Below are 17,720 nucleotides of genomic sequence, written 5' to 3'. Positions count from 1 at the left end.
AAAAGAGTATTTTCTCACTCAACTGGATCATCCAGATATTGGCTTATCAAGTAATTCAATGATATCTTCAAGGATTCAATTTCTTTACATCTTTCTGCTCTGCTTTCCTCAATGTCAACTTTATCCTAAACTGGTTCCTCTCCTGAAAATAATATAGCTGCCAGCTACAATCAGGACTGCATTTTTTCTTATTAATATCCAGAGGGACACCCAGAACTTCTTATCAGCATACAAACAACAGCACTAAAACTATCCCCTGATTAGGAAGCCTGCAGCAAGTGGACAGTAAAGGAAAGGAGTAGATACCAGAAGGAAAATCTAAATATTGTTAGGAAGAGAATGGATCCCAGAAAAGTGCTCAGAAAATGTCCAATACGCTGTCCAGCAAGAATATAGTAAAATCCACTAGGGAAGTGATAGCATCATATACATCTCTTATATCATACAGGGAACACTCGATAAACACTGGATGATTATTACTTTCAAAAAAATCTACCAAGTGATTTAGATATAGCCTTATGATATTGGCTAGATAATCATTTAACTAAATTTTGTTTTCGATCAACCAATACCGAAAATTTTCTGTATTTTTCTTACAAACATCTAAGTAGGCAAGCCCAGTTTAGACTTTTATGTTACAATGTAAAAAAGTATTCTTTCTGGTTTACCATGATAATATCTAATTCTCTTTTAAATGAATTTTTATCCAAAACATTCATGAAAAATTAGTTCCACTACCTCAAACAAAGGCCTAGGGTCTATTAGAGTAGCTCTTACTGCCATATACTATTGTGATTGTTTGAAAGCTCTATTTTACATATTGAACTAAAATCAGTGTCTTTATAACTTTTGCTCATCAATCTTTTTATTAAATTTATTGGGTGATTTTGGTTAAAACGATTACATATATATATATATATATATATATACACACACACATATATATATATATATATGTTTCAAGTTACAATTTAATAGTACACCATTTCAATTGCATTGTGTGTTCGCCACCTAAAGTCAAATCTCCTTCCTTCACCATATATTTGATCCCCTTTACCCTTACTAATAAATCTCAATTCTATTGTTCGGGGCTACACTAAACAAGTCTTTCTTAGGGTATTACCCATATCTTAGAACATATTTTAATGTAGGTGTCTTATATGCTGGAAATTAACAAAACCATTTTAATATGCTACTTCAAAAAAAACAATTTGGGAAAACATAGTAATCTGTTGTAATCATTTCTGAAGCTGCTATAACAAAATACCACAAACTAGGTGCTTAGACGACAGAAATTTAATCTCATAGTTCTGGAGGCTAGATGCCCCAAATCAAGGTGTCGGCAGGGCCATGCTCCTTCTGAATGCTTTAGGAAAGAATCTTTCCCTGCTTCTTTCTAGCTTCTGGTGGTTGCCTGCAGTCCTTTGCATTATTGGATTCATAATTCCACTCTCTGCCTCTATCATCACAAAGCTTTTTTACAGTTTCCCTGTGTTTTTCTTCTGTGTCTCTGTTTCAAATATCCCTCTCTTTTCTCTCATAAAGATAACTGTCATTGGATTTAGGACCTAATCTAACTCAGTATGATCTCATCTTAACAGTGTCATATCTGTTAAGACCCTATTCCAAATAAGGTTACAGTCAGAGGTACCACGGGTTAGGACTTGGTCTTTTTTGGTGGGAACACAATTCAACCCACTACAACTATGTAGGGCACTAGTTTTCTCAAAAATTATATAAGTCTGTATGTTTGAAACATTTCATAGTTTAAAATTTTAAAAAGGGGACTTATATAAGTAGAAGATAAAATTAGGTCACATAAATATGCCCCCAAAAAAACAAAGGAAAGAAAGAAAAAAAATGGCATAGATGATAGAGGCTCTGTTCATCCTTCTGGTGACCAAATCAAAATTATGAAGGAAATAAGGAGCCAGCAGTAAAGAAAAATCTCCCAGGATCTAGATGAACAAGCCATACAACTAAGGAGAAATCCAAGAAATCACCCTGCAATGGCAGAAGGTAGGACAGGGAAAACATGCAGGGCTGCCCAGTCTCAAACTGCTGAATAAGACAGAGCCGGCAACAGTGGCAGAAACTTTTTAAAGCGGCCGCATCCACAAGTGGATTTTTGTGGTGATGGACCTGCTTGCTTTGAGCACCAGTGCTGGTTCGGCTGCATTTAGGGAGCCCCAGGGAGACATTGTTGTAATGAGGGCCAACGCAAGACTTGCTTGGTACAGAAGTGCTGGCAGAATCCAATGTTCCCTGTAGAGCCCTCCCCGCTCCCAGTGGGCAGACGCAGCAATGTCATAGACTGGATAACAGAGGCCACTCCGCCCAGAGGATTCCCTGAAACCTTGCCTCCCCCAACTCGCACCCCCACCCAAGCCACATCCAAGTATAGCCTCAGCAAGTCAGGGGCTCCTTGCTGAGCAACGCCTAGACTCACACTAGAGACAGCTGGCCTCAGTTTCTGGTGTGGCCTTTTGAGGCAACTATGAGCACAGTGTCTGTGGATTGCTTGCTGAATCTTAACAGGTGGCCCTGTAGGGGCAGAGGCTTGGGCTAAATTTGGACTACAGCTAGACTCCTCTCAGGACTGTGCCACAAAATACCTGCTTCACAAATCCACACTAATAAGACTGGGAGACATAGGAGATTTGCTTAGTACATAGAAACAGACATGGAAAGGCAGCCAAAGTGGGAATACAAAGAAGCAGAAACCATAGGAGAGAATAGAACAGAGATCCAGATATAATGGAATCAGGTAATCTATCAGATGCAGAGTTCAAAACACTGGTTTTAAAGATGCTCAATAAATTTTGGGGAAGTGTAGATAAATTCAGTGAGAACTTCCACAAACATATAAAAAAAACATAAAGATGGAAATAGAAAATATAAAAGAGAACCAGTCCAAAATGAAGAACACATTATCTGAGATGAAAAATATATTAAATGGAATAAACAAAAGAATAAACAAAGTAAATAAAGAAGAGGATCAAATGCCCTGTCTAAACGATGGGAAAGTCAAGGACACTCAATCAGAATGGCTATAAATAAGATGCCAAGATTATAAAAATAATTTAAAGAGCATATGGGACTCTATTAAGAGTTCAACTATCTATCTGATTGGTGTAACCAAAGAAAATCAAGATGTTGAACAGCTATTTGAAGAAATAATGATAGAAAACTTCCTTAACCTGGTGAAGGAAATGGACATAAAACCCCAGGAAGCTCAGAGAATCCCACAATACAAGGATCCAAAGAGGTCCATACCGAGACACATCATAATTAAAATGACAAAGGTTAAATGAAAAGGACTATTAAATGCAGCAAGAGAAAAACAGAGTTATCTATAAGGGAGCACCCATAAAACTGGCAGCTGTTTTCTTAAAAGAAATTATTCAGGACGGAAGGGCTTGGCAAAAAATACTCGACTTGATGAAGACCCAGGATCTACAACCAAGGATACTTTATCTAGCAAAGCTATCATTTATAGTTGAAGGACAGATAAAGAGCTTCCCCAACAAAAATAAGCTAAAGGAATTTATCACCACCAAGCCAGTATTACAGAAAATGTTAGAGGGACTTCTTTAAGAAGAAAAACCATGTATCAAAAACATAAATAATGTATAGTAATAATAGCATATCAACATTTATCTCAAAGGGAAAAGAATTAGGTGTTCCAACTAAAAGATAGGGTGGTTGAAAGGATAAGAAAATAAGACTACATATGCTGCCTACAGGAGACTCACTTCAGGTTAAAAGACACACAGAGACTAAAAGGGAAGAGATGGAAAAAGATATTGCTTTGATGAATCTAGAAGGTATTTAAGTCAGACAGAGAAAGCTAAACACTATATGATTTCACTCATATATGGAATCTAAGGAATAAAAAGAACAAATTAATCAAAAACAGTGAACAATTTGTTGACAGAGGGTAGGGGCATTTGGGGGCTGTGGAATGTGGTGAAGGGTTAAAGAAGTACAAATTAGCAGCTTATGGATGATCACAGGGATGAGGAACACAACATAAGGAAGGCAGTTAGCATTAATACGTTGGCTGGGTGGATGGTCAATGGAGGGAAGGAACAATTGGAGGGATTGTTTTATGAACTATATAGAGGTCTAACCAATATACTGTGTATTTGAAACTAATTTAAATAAATAATTTTTTAAAAAACAGAGAGGAACATCCACATCTTGCCAGTCATAAATAGTACAAATATTAATGAACCCATATAGAGTGTTTCCTACATGTCAAATCTATACTGAACATTTTATATACATTAGCTCATGCATTCCTCACAACAGTCATATAAGGCAGGTGTGGTAGAGAGAATAGAATAATAATGCAATCTTCCCTCCAACCCAAAAGTTGTCTATATGTGAATCCCCAAAACCTATGAATATGTTAGTTTACATAGCAAAGGACCACATACATATGGGATTAAAGTTGTGGGCCTTAAAATGGGGAGATTATTCTAGATTATATGAGTGGGCCTAATCTAATCACATGAACCCTTAAAAGTGGTGAACTTTTCCAAGCTGGAGTAAGAGAGAAGAGAGGGAGACAGAGTGACAGACAGACACAGAGTAATATGATAGAAAAAGATGCAAGAAATATTTGAAGGGTGAGGGGGACTCAACCCACCATTGTTGGCTTTGAAGATGGAGGAAGGAGCAAAGGAATGCAAGTGACCTATATAAGCAGGGATTGGCCCTCAGACAATAGCCAACAATGAAAGGGGGATTTTAGGCTTATAGCTGTAAGGACTCGGATTCTGCCAACACTCTGAATAAGCAAGAAATTGGAATCTCCACTAGAGCATCCAGAAAGGAATGCAGCCCTGCTGAAAACTTGATTTTAGTCTAGTGAGACCCTTGTCTAACTTATGATCTACAGAACTGTAAGATGATAAATTTGTGTTGTTTTAAGGCACTTCATTTGTGGAAATTCATTGAGGTAGCAACAGAAAACTAACACAGTAGGCAAATAATAATTATTATCATTTAATATTATTATTATTATCACAATTTACAAACTAAAAAGAAAATAAGTTTCAGAATATTAAGTAGGATGCCTAAGGTCACACAGGTAATAAGTAGCAAAGCATAAATTTAAACATAAGTATGCCTGACAGCAGAAGCTACACTTTTTGAGGGGGAAAATATTTTGCCACCCTAAAATATGTCATTTGGGGATATTTATTATTTTAATCTGGTTATTTTTAAGAAGAAAAAACTCAAAAATCCCTTTACCTCCACTTTACCAGCCTAAAAGAATTCAGGTAGAAAAACCTGATCCAGGAAGGGGGATCATAATATAATTAGCATCATAATATAATTGAAGTCTGGCAAACAAGGAAGAATCTGTTTTATAGTCTATAAAAATCTGTTTTATAGACTCTCCTCAGTGTCTTGATAGACTGGCAAGAATTTATTTACCATATGTCTGTTCCGGTAAACTGCCTACCTTCCATTTGAAGTATAAACCACTACCCCCTCACACACACACTTCTTAGCTCAAGATGGCATATAAGCCTCAACTGCCCAATTTATCCTCAGGCCCCATATTCTTATAGGACCTAACATGTACATATGTAATAAGTTTAGTTATGTTCTTCTGTTGATCTGTCTCATGTCAATTTGATTATTAGACCAGTCAGAAGAACTAAAAGAGGAAAAACTGGAAAATTTTCCCTCCACCACACTTTTCATAACAATGCTACACTGCCTATCACAGTAGAAGGTAAGATTCCAAAGAATTAGTTTTGAAAGTAAAGGAAACAAAAATTATGTTAACTCTGTGCCTCATCTCACAGAGTAAAGACAATATGACAGTAAATATAAGCAGGCAGCTTTTCTGATCTTTAAAAATGCCTGACTTCAAAAGCACTATTGACTTCTAGAATAACTTTAATGTGAGCAAATGTATATTTCTAAATCTTCTTCTCTCCCCTTATTTTTACTCATAATTCCTTCATCTCTATCTCCAATTTCCTACCAACCTAAAATATCTTGACAAAGCAAATGGTAAAGAAGAACCAATATGATCCTGAAAAATATGTTAGGAAAACTTGCTTCACATTCCAAGATCTTAAATCTTTATAAAGCCACAGTAATTAATGTGGGATAGGACAATTAACCAACATAATTAAACAGAGAATCTGGAAACATACACGTTCATATATAAAAGCCCGATATATGACAGAGGTAGTCACTGAAGATCAGAACGTGTTATTTAACAAATGGTTCTGGGATAATGACTTTATATGAAAGAAAAATGGTATTCTTGCATTATACCACATAAAATCAGTTGCAGATCAATTAAAAATGACTCCATTTAAAAAAAATGTAAAGGATAATATCCTTTATGGTCTCAGGTTAGGGAAAACATTTTTAGCATATCAGAAAAGCAACAGTGACAAACAGATTGATAAAGCTGATCTATCAAAATTTAGAACTTCTGTTTATCACAAGGCACCATAAATAAATTAAAAGGCAACTTATAACCTTAGAGAAGACAGTAGCAAGCCATACAACTGGCAAAAAAATAGCATCAGGGATATATAAAGAACTCCTACAAATCAATAAGAAATTACAAGTTGTTCAACAACAAAAAAAATAATCCAAAGATATGAATAGTTATTTCATAAAACAAATAATAAATGGCCTATAAAACATAAAAGGCTGCTCAACCTCACAGTCTGAAAAATAAAAAATAAAAACATAATGATATGAGTTTTACAACCACCAAACATGTAATAAATTAAGAGTCTGTTAATAAATGTTGGCAAAGATGAGTAGCAACAAAAACTTTTATGCTCTGTTGATAAATTAGTATGAACACTTGAGAAAGTTGAATATGCTCATTCTCTGTGATCCAGTACTACTACACCTACATACATCTTCTAGAGAAATTCTGGAACATGCACAAGAAATATGTCCAAGAATGTTTCATAATAGCACTTGTAATTTCAAAACCTGAAACAAACCAAATATTCATCAACAGAAGAATTTAAATTATTATATATATACATAAAATGGAATACAGTATTGAAAATGAATAAAATATATGCATTAACATAAAAGTTGGTTAGAGATATAATCTTAAGGAAATAAAAAAAAATCACAGTATTTATCCAATTCATACAAATTAAAAACATGTCTGGACCAGATGGCTTTACAGGTAAATTTTATAAACATTCAAAGAAGAATTAACATCTATCATTTTCAAACTATTCCAAGAAATTCAAGAGGATGGAAGGCTCCCAAGATTATTTACCAGACCAACATTATCCTGATTTTAAAACCAGACAAAAGCATTACAAAAAAAGAAAATCATGGGCCAATATCCCTGAGAAACATAGAAGCAAAAATCCTCAACAAAATTCAGCAGTAATTTAGAAAAGATCATATACCATTAACAAGTGGGATTTAGTCCTAGAATGCAAGATTTATTCAATATCCACAAATTAATGAGATATACCACATAAACAAAATAAAGGAAAAATATCATATGATTGAGCTTCTAGTCCAGATGGTGGAGTAGGTAATGCTGCGCTTGCCTCACCAAAATTAAAACTAAGCTACAGAACCGCTATCATTGAGAGTCACCTATGTCTAGCTAAACAGAAGTCCTAAAACTGGGGACACACAGAAGAGGCCACCTCAACACTAGTAGGAGGAGCAGAGACACAAAACAGGCTGGTCCTACACCCATGCGTGGTGGTTTAAAATCAGTAGAAACATCTCAGCTGCAGATGCTCCCCTGGAAGAGTGAGGGGTCCTAGCCTCACACCAGGCTCCCAGTCCAGGGTTCCAGTTCTGGGAAGAGAAATCCTCACCACTTCTGGTTGTGAAAATGAGCAGAGATTGTGGCTGAGTGAGACAGAGGGCTGAGGGAGTTGCAGACATTGTTCTTATGGGACTCTCTGCGGACTTACTCAGTGATGAACTCACTTGCTCTGAGCTCCAGATCTAAGGCAGCAGTTCAAAAGGTATCAGGAACATATCAGGAGGAACCGAGTTGTCTGGCTTCAAGGGGAGGCCTGGAGGGGAACATTGTCTCAGACAGAATACTGGCAGAGGGTATTGTTCCTTTGTTTAGCCCCAACCATCCAGCTTGCAGACCCAGGCATGTACCATATCTGAGTCTCCATTAATGTAACTAATACTGGTTGCCAAACCCTGGTGATTTCCTCAGACAGCACCCCTCCAAACAAGTGGGCCTACCCAATCTGCTTACAGATGATTTTCCATACAAATGGCCCATTGGCTCAAGATTTTCCTAAAATCTTGCAAAGGTTCACAAAATCTAAACAAGCAGTATCTGGCCTCAGTGTGTCCTGTACTTCTTGCTGAGCATCTCCAAACCTGGCATTAGCGGCAGCCAGCCTCAGTTTGGGGCTTAGCCTTTCAAGCCACATCCAAGCCCAACGTGGGTGGCAGCCATCTGTGAATTGCTTAGTGGCTCATGCCAGGCAGCCCTGGACAAGGCACAGACTGTTGCTGAATTTGGCCTGTAGCAGGACCCCTCAGGAGGCCCCAGCCTGCATGTCCAGTGGCCAGCCTTGATCTGAGCCAGAGCACAACCCAGGGGCATATCTGAGGATGACACACACAGCAGACAGACTGGACAAGCACCAGAGCCCTATTAAAGCAAAACTTGTGCTATAGGGTCAGCCCTTGCACAACAGCTCCTCCACTTGTCATGGCCAGTCATCACAACCAATCAGCCTGAGGATTAATCATTCCCATCAGCATGCAAACAGCAACTAACACTCAAATTATATAACAGGAAGGCATACACAACCCATGCAAGGGATACATATTGAGCACCTTGCTCAGGGGACTAAAGAAGACTTCCACTGGGCCCCACAGGGCATCTATTATATAAAGTCACTTTACTAAGACTAGGAGACGTAGGAGCCCTACATAGAAATAGACACAGAGAAGCAGCCAAAATGGAGAGACAAAGAAACATGTCTCAAATGAAAGAAAAGAAGAAAGATCCAGAAAAATAACTAAACAAAATGGAGACAGGCAATCTAGCAGATGCAGAGTTCAAAACACTGGTTATAAGGATGCTCCATGAACTTGGGGAAGAGTAGATGAACTCAGTGAGAACTTCAACAAAGAGATAGAAAACATATAAATGGAGATGGAAAACAAAAAGGAAACTAGTCGTAAATGAAGAATACAACATCTGAGATGAAGTGTACATTAGAGGAAATCTACAGAGTGGATGAAGTGGAGAATCAAATTTAGAGGATGGGGTAGCAGAGGACAGCCCATCAAAACAACAAGATAAAATGACTCCCCCAAATGAAAATAGTTTATGGAGCCTCTAGGATATCAAGTGCAACAACATTCACATTATAGTGGTACCAGAAGGAGAAGAGAGAGAGCAAGAAGTTGAAAACCTATTTCAAGACATAATGTCAGAAAATTTCTTTAACCTAGTGAAGGAAATAGACATACAACCCCAGGTAGTTCAGAGAGTCACAAACCAGATGAGAATCCAAAGAGGCTCACACCAAGACATGTCGTAATTAAAATGCCAAAGGTTAAATACAAAGAGAGAATCTTAAAAGCAGCAAGGGAAAAGCGGTTAGTTACCTACATAGGAGCTCCCATGAAACTGTCAGCCAATTTCTCAATGTAAACCTTGCAGGACAGAATGGCTTGGCAAAATATATTTGGTAATGAAAAGCAAGGATCTGCAACCAAGATTACTTTACCCAGAAAAGCTATCATTTAGAATCACAGGAGAGATGAAGAGTTTTTCAGACAAGAAAAAGCTAAAGGAATTTATCACCACCAAGTCAGTATTATAGGAAATGTTCGAGGGACATTTTTCAGGAAGAAAAATATATGGACCCAAAATATGAATAATGGCAATAACTACATATCTATTAACAAGCAATTCAAGTAAAAAAGAATTAAATGCTCCAATCAAAAGATAGAGTGGCTGAATGGATAAGAAAACAAGATCCTTACATGGACTGCCTACAAGAGACTCACTTCAGATTAAAAGACACATACAGACTGAAAGTAAAGAGATGAAAAAAATTATGATGGAAATAGAGGTTATTATGCTGAGTGGTAAAGTCAGATAAAGACAAATGCTATATTTGGAATCTAGACAACAGAATAAATAAATGAATAATTGAAATAAGCTCATAGATACAGAGAACATTTTAATGGTTGTCAGATTGGGGATGGGGGATAGATGAAGGGTAGAGGGAATTAAGAGGTACAAATTGGTAGTTACAAAGTAGTCATAGGGATATAGAGTATAGAATTGGAAATACAGTCAGTAGTATTGTAATAACTATATATAATGAAAGAGGGGTACTGTATTTACCGGGATGATCATTTCCTAAGTTATATAAATATCTAATCACTGTGTTGTAAATGTGAAAGTAATATAATAGTATATGTCAACTATAATTGAAAATATGTAAGTATAACAATTTTTTAATTATATGATCATGTCAATAGATGCAGAAAAGACATTACAAAATATGGCATCCATCTATGATAAAATCTCTCAGCAGAGCAGGAATAAAGGGAATATAAACCAACATAATAAAGCCCATATATAACAAACTTACAGCTATCATTATACACACAGTGAAAAGCTAAATGCTTTTTCATGAAGATCAGGAATAAGGCAAGCATTCCACTTTTATCACTTTTATTCAACATAGTATGGTAAGTCCTAGTCAGAGCAATCATACAAGAAAGAGAAATAAAAGGCATCCAAATTCGAAAGGAAGATGTAAAACTGTCATTATTTGTAGATGACATAATACTAATAATAGAGAACCCTCAACATTCCACCAACAAACTGTTAGAACTGATAAATGAATTCAGTAAAGTAGTAGGATACAAAATTAATATTCAGAAATCAGTTGCATTTTTATATACCAATAGCAAATTATCAGAAAGAGAAATTAAGAGAACAATTAAGAGAACATTTATAATTACATTTAAAAAAATACCTAGGAATAAATTTAACCAAGGAGGTAAAAGACATGTACTCAGAAAATAAAAAGATATTAAAAAGAAACTGAAGAAGACACAAATAACTGGATGCATATACCGTCCTCATTGATAGAAAGAATTAACATCATAAAATGTCCATAGTTTTCAAAGCAATTTATAGATTCAATGTAATCCCTATCAAAATACCAATGGCATTTTTCAGAGAACTAGAATAAATAATCTTAAAATTTACCTGAAACAACAAAAGATTCAGAATAGTCACAACCATCTTGAGAAAGAAAAACAAAGTGGAGTTGTCACACTAACTGATATCGAACTACTACAAGCTCATAGTTATCAAAACAGCATAGTACTAGCATAAAAAAACACACACAGACACATAGATCAAGGGAACAGAATACAGAACCTGGAAATGAACTCACATCTATATAGTCAAATAATCTATGACAAAGGAGACAAGAATATACAGTGAGGTAAAGACAGTCTGTTCAATAAGTTGTATTGGGAAAACTGGTATATATATACAAGAAATATGAAACTGAACTACCTTTTTACACCACGTACAAGAAAAAACTCAAAATGAATTAGATTTAAATGTAAAATCCAAACCTAAATCTTAGAAGAAAACATATACAGTAAACTCTCTGACTTTGATGTTAGTCATTTTGTTTCTGATATATGCCTTTGAGCATAAATAAATAAATAAATAAATAAATAAATAGTAAACAAATGGGACTACAACAAACTAAACAGTGTTTGAACAGCAAAGGAAGCTATCAACAAAACAAAAAGACGACATGCCAAATGGGAGAAGATATTCACTAATGGTACATCTGATAAATAGTTAATATCCAAAATTTGTAAAGAACTCATGCAACTCAACATGAAAAAAAGTAACAATCCAGTTATAAAATGGGTAAAGGAGCTGAATAGACATTTCTCCAAAGAGGACATATAGATGGTCAATAGTCATATAAAGTGATGTTCAGTGTCAGTAATCGTCAGAGAAATGTGAATTAAAACCACAATGAGATATGGCTATCATCAGTAAATCAACCAACAAGTGTTGGCAAGGATGTGGAGAATGAGAACCCTCATATATTGTCGGTGGGAATGCAAATTGGTACTGCCACTACTGAAAACAGTTTGGAGCTTCCTCAAAAAAATTAAAAATGTAACTATGTTATAACTCAGCAATTCCACTTCTGGTAATTTATCTGGACAAATCTAAAACACAATGCAAAAAGATATATGCACCTCTATGTTCATTGTGGTGTCATTTACAATAGCCAAGATATGAAAGTAACCTATGTGCCCATCAATACATGATTGAATAAAGAAGAGGTAGTCTATATATATATACAATGGAATATTACTCAGATATGAAAAATGAAGTCTTACCATTTTCGATGATGTGGATGGACCTAGAGGGTATTATGCTAAGTAAAATAATTCAGACAGGGAACGACAAATACCATGTGATTTCATTTATATGTGGAATTTAAGGAACAAAGTGAACAAACAAAACAGAACAGATTCATAGATTTAAAGAACAAACTGGTGAATGCCAGATGGCAGGAAGGTTTGAGAGGCTGGGTAAAAAGGGGGAAGGGATTAGGAAATACAAATTGTTAGTTACAAAATAGTCATGGGGATGTGAAATATAGCATTGGGAATATAGTCAATAATTATTGTAATAACTATGTATCGTGCCAGATGGGTACTAGAATAATCAGGGGGTATCACTTTATATATTATAAATGTCTAACCACTATGCTGTACACCTGAAACTAATATAAGATAATATTGAATGCCAACTCTAATTGGAAAATAAATAAATATCATTGCCATGTCCCCCCCAAAAATATAGTGAAAAACATGCAAAAGTCACTAATATTTGGCATAAAGATATATTCATATGTGATTTTTAAAACTGAAAACTGCTAGACGATGATGAACACACAATTTAGTATTATGCTTTTCTCTAGTGATGGTGATAATGAGTATTCAAATGAAATGATAATGCTCTTAATTTTTAAGCTGTTACATATATGAGTGGTGGATACATGGAATATATGTAGGTCCTCATCTATTATTATTTTGGATATATGACATAGTTCATTGTAAACATTTTATACATCAGCTTCAAAAATTTATATTTAAGGAGTTGTATTCAAACTGTGATCCACTGAGCTGCCTAAAAGACCACTGTAGGAAGGAGTGAAAGTGGTGCCAGAGCTGTGAAAGTGTTGGGTAGGTAAGACTCTGGGCTCCCCCACTCAGACTTCATTCAGAGCAGCTACACCCTTCTGAATATAAAGAAGATTTGAAAACCACTTCATTTCAAGCAGGATTATTTTGCAGAACAAAGGATGCACAGTGAGTCAAAAGGTTCCCTTGTACACTTATACATTAGTATGGCATTAGCTATTTAGCAAAAGGTCAAAGAATTCAAAAGTGTAAGGACCAGTAGCCATTGCCCACAGATGACAAATTCAAAACAAAGACAAAATAGTTATGAAATAATATTATAGGTCAGGATGAGAAAATTGGTATCTACTTACATGCAACTTTTCAAAAACTCATCGACAATAAAATGGATGAAAAGAAGTAATTTTTCTTTAAGCCTCTACTCTTGGTTCCCTCTTTCAACACCTGTAACGCTTCATAATCATTTCCAACATCTTATTCTTTTAAACTCTACCTTTGCTGCTCACTCATTCTGATAAAATGTCTCATTTTGATATATATATATATTTCTTTTATAATGCATATCAACAAATGTGAAATTTTATCAACTCATTATTTCGGAGTCTCTCCAAATCCCCAGCATCAATCATGGAGTATTATTGCAAAAATATTCTGATCTAGCTATATGCTTCAGCAATTCCAGGATAAAAATGGAAAACATTATTTAAAAACTGGTTTTTTTATGTCTTTTCATTTATTTTTCTTTTCTCCGTAGCATTTTCAATCTGGGACAACATCCCTGCTGACTTTGTCTTTTTGTTTGGCAAAGGTCAGCTTTGACTGTGCCTTTGCATTTCAGCAGAGATGGATAATCTGCTTAATAAGGGCAATTTCTTGCTCTGACCAATCCTTTAATTATTTTTTAATCATATATTTGGCACATTTGGTCATGGTAGTTCATCAGTTCCTTTGCAAAGTTGCTTTGTCAATGAGAATAAGAGCACTTATTCTGAACAGTGAGGAATAAAGCTATTAGAGAAAAAGTGAGCCTCACTTAATGGTAGACAAGAGGCTACCAAAAGGTGGGTACAAATATATTTCTGTAAATCTAGCTTTATCTTTCCATAAATGAATATGATAATTTTTAATATGTTTCATATTCATCTTTGAGTGATCATAACTGATTGTTTGACCTTTAATTTTTATTTTACTTAGATCTTTCCTCCAAGTTATTAAAGCTCTATAAACATACACCAAATATACCAAGAAAATATAATATTTAAAAAATCAAAATGAGAAATTTGGGAATATGGGAAAATATTCCATAATTTGACTAGTCTCCTCCCTAATTTGTTGAGACTTTGAACTTAAAACGTTTATTCACAGATAAGAACCCTTATAGCCAAATACCATTACAAAAGATTCTATATAAAAAGTATTTCCAAGTCCTACTGAATGACATTGTACTAAGTGAAGGAGATACTCTATGCAGTGCATCACAAACCATTATACCAACACTGAGGAAAGATACAGCAGTGTGCTATAGGATTTGGCACATATCCTGGCATAGCTTCCTGGGGTTTCACAGTTACTCAAAGATTTTTAGAGGCAGGCAGAGATTCAAGTAATTTAACTAAGTAATTAAAAACAATACTTTTTGTAAAAATTAATGTTCTGAAGCAAGAAGTTTATTGATACAATTTTAAAGTAAAGGACAACTATTCAAAGAAATATCCTGCTTTCAGAAGTACTAAGAACATTTTCCCCCTCCACCTCACAGTGATAGTGAAGTTCACGCTTCTCTACCATTGAGATACTTTGGCAGAAAAGTTTGAAATCTACAGCATCTCTGACAACACTCTATCCAGTCTCTATATGAACATTTCATATAAGGGGTAGGCTTTCTCCTCAAAAAAGCAAAGTACCACATTATTCAAAAAACCTTCAAGGGCAGAATGACTGTCTTACCTGCCTAGAGTTTATGCCTTTAGCTGCTATTGTACCTGCATGCTCTCTCTTCTCTCCCTCCCCCATTCCAGATTCATTTCTTTTCAGTTAAAGGCTACTTTTTCTTGGAGCCTTCAGAAGAGAAGCCTAAGTAATCTCAACACTGAAACTCTTCATTTCCTTGTTTTTTTCCTTCTGCCTGATGTACTCACTGGAATGCAAGTAGGTAAGAAGACATTAAAGCTGGGGCAACAGGATCGCACTTCTGCTTCCTGGGCTTGTTAGGGTAGGACCCATGGGGCTCCTTCTGCCAGCAAGTTTCAGTTCCACTCCTGTTATGCCCTGTAAGCCAAATCAAAGAGCACTTTGAAGGACTTCATTACAGTGAGGAAGAGCTGTATGACTCTATTGGGGGCAAATTGTTTACATATGAGCAAAGCTCTACTGAAGATGTTTTGGGGGGAGACTTTCCGATAAACATCTTAGGTAAAAAGGGTGATACCCCAGTTTATTTCTGTGAAAAGTGCGAATTACCAATTAAAATCTTTATGCAGATTATTCCATGTAAGCTTTTTGCTATGCCTGTGCTATTTTACATGGAAAAGAAGGTGATAAGGTGTGTCTAGGCTGTCGTAATCCTGTGAAATGAATTGAGAAGCATGCACAGGAACTCATTTCATGTGTGTAGCAGTGTTCAAGAATGCAAGAGAACATGTTTATCTCAAAGAGTCTTAGAGGCTCATAACAATCACCACAAGAGAGGTGAAAACCTTGTTGTCTATACTTAACTTGAAAACATTCCTCCTGCATATGGCCCCACCACCGATTTAAATCTCTGATAGTTTTATAATTCTGACTGACAAGCATCATATGAACTATTCCACCAAAGCAGTACATTATAATACCACCACCTCCTTTGCAAGATGTGCAGCAGAAGCCATATATTCAGCCACAAGAAGATAGTCATGCTTCTCCAGCAGAATTAATTGTTCTTAGTTTCACCTCTACCTTCTTCTGTGAGTCAGGAAACCTTCATATTTGAACAAGAAAACAGCAATTTAATAGCTATTCCTATTCAAAATGACTCAAATTCAGGTAAGAACAACCACCTCCTGCCTCTGCACCTGATTACCATCACCATGAATATCAACCAGCAGTACTGAACGCTCAGCATATCTCCACAGCAACATGCTGTTCCACAGTACCCCCTCCACTGCCAATAAGCCATCAAATACCATATTCTTTCCAGGCTAGAGGTGCTTCTCACTTGAGTCATAGACAAGCCTCGGGTCCACCAATAACTTCTATTCCACCACTTTCTCTGTAGACATATTATTACTCAGATGCCACCTTATATGAAATATCCTCCTTCAGAACCTGCCCCATCTCAACAGGGTAGTTCACCTGTAAATACACATCCTCTCACCATTGTAATTCTCACTACTTACCCCAATTCACTGAAGATCAAGGAACTATGAGCCTTCCTTTTATAATGAGAAGTGAGTCATGGTATGTGGCCTATATCCAGAGAGCCATCCTTTCCTTCATGAATGTAGGGTTTACTTCTCAAACCTCACTTCTTAGACTCTATCATCCAAATCAGACAAAATATAAACCATATTACCAATGATAACAGTATTTCGAACATGAGGTATGATGAGGGGGAACAAAAGTAAGTATTGTCACCCTTCTAATTAAGTTTTGACCTCTGGGAGAAGAAAAGCACCTCTTGCAAGGGTGGCTATAAAACACATAAAATATTGCCTCTTAAAATGATTTTAAACCTTAATCTTGGGAATGATTTCAAGTAGCTTTAGTGCAAATAAGTGGCTCCGTTGAGCATAGCTATCCCCTATTGTTTTTGTTCCTCTAGTGTGGTAAATTAAACCAGATGTGACCATTTATAATATTATTTACTAAAAAAAAGTTGTGTCCTACTTTCAAAAGTGTTTTAGTTAAACTCAATGCTTAGTTTTTCTTGTCATATATTTTGTTAACCTTGGTAAAAGGAGTAAATTTCAATATGGTTGTAAAAAATAAAAAGGCCTTTGTACACAAATCTCTCTGTAACTTTTAATGTTCTTGTATCTTTATTATAGCTGAAGCTCTGTGACTCAAACTATCTGCCTGCCTAGCCTAGCTCTGCCCTAGATTCTAGAAACTATACAAACCAGAAGTATTTAAGCAGCTCTAGACCAAATCTGTCAAACCCAGTATCAAATCACTTTTGCTACTCCAACCCTGAACTTAAGCCCTTGTTATAATGGGCACTGCCTCTTCGTTGTGTTAAAAGATAAAATGAGACATATTTAAAATTTTAACAGTTCGTTTGAGTAAAAATCAGCTCAAATAGGACAGCATCCAATCTAGCAGATAGAAAGAAGCTCCAAGGAGCTTTAAAAACTGAGACAGAAGGGAAGAGGAACAAGGAAGTTATACTGGGCAAAAACACTGACTATTGCAAGATTATTTTCTTTTAAGAGATGGCAGGGTTCTATCTAACAACTAGTGCTGATAAGGCTATTCGCAATTGGCTAGTTTAAGTTTCCATTTCTGGGAGAGCCAAG

General features: G+C 35.9%; 1 pseudogene; it reads left to right on the top strand.

The window, feature by feature from the left end:
• Nucleotides 1-2,136: 2,136 nt before the first annotated feature.
• On the top strand, nucleotides 2,137-17,256 carry LOC107504514 (annotated as a pseudogene).
• The last annotated feature ends 464 nt before the right edge of the window (nucleotides 17,257-17,720 follow it).

This window comes from Rousettus aegyptiacus, unplaced genomic scaffold (genome assembly GCF_014176215.1).
Source record: "Rousettus aegyptiacus isolate mRouAeg1 unplaced genomic scaffold, mRouAeg1.p scaffold_m13_p_9, whole genome shotgun sequence".
Lineage (NCBI taxonomy): Eukaryota > Metazoa > Chordata > Mammalia > Chiroptera > Pteropodidae > Rousettus > Rousettus aegyptiacus.
This window is presented reverse-complemented; position numbering and strand designations above follow the sequence as displayed.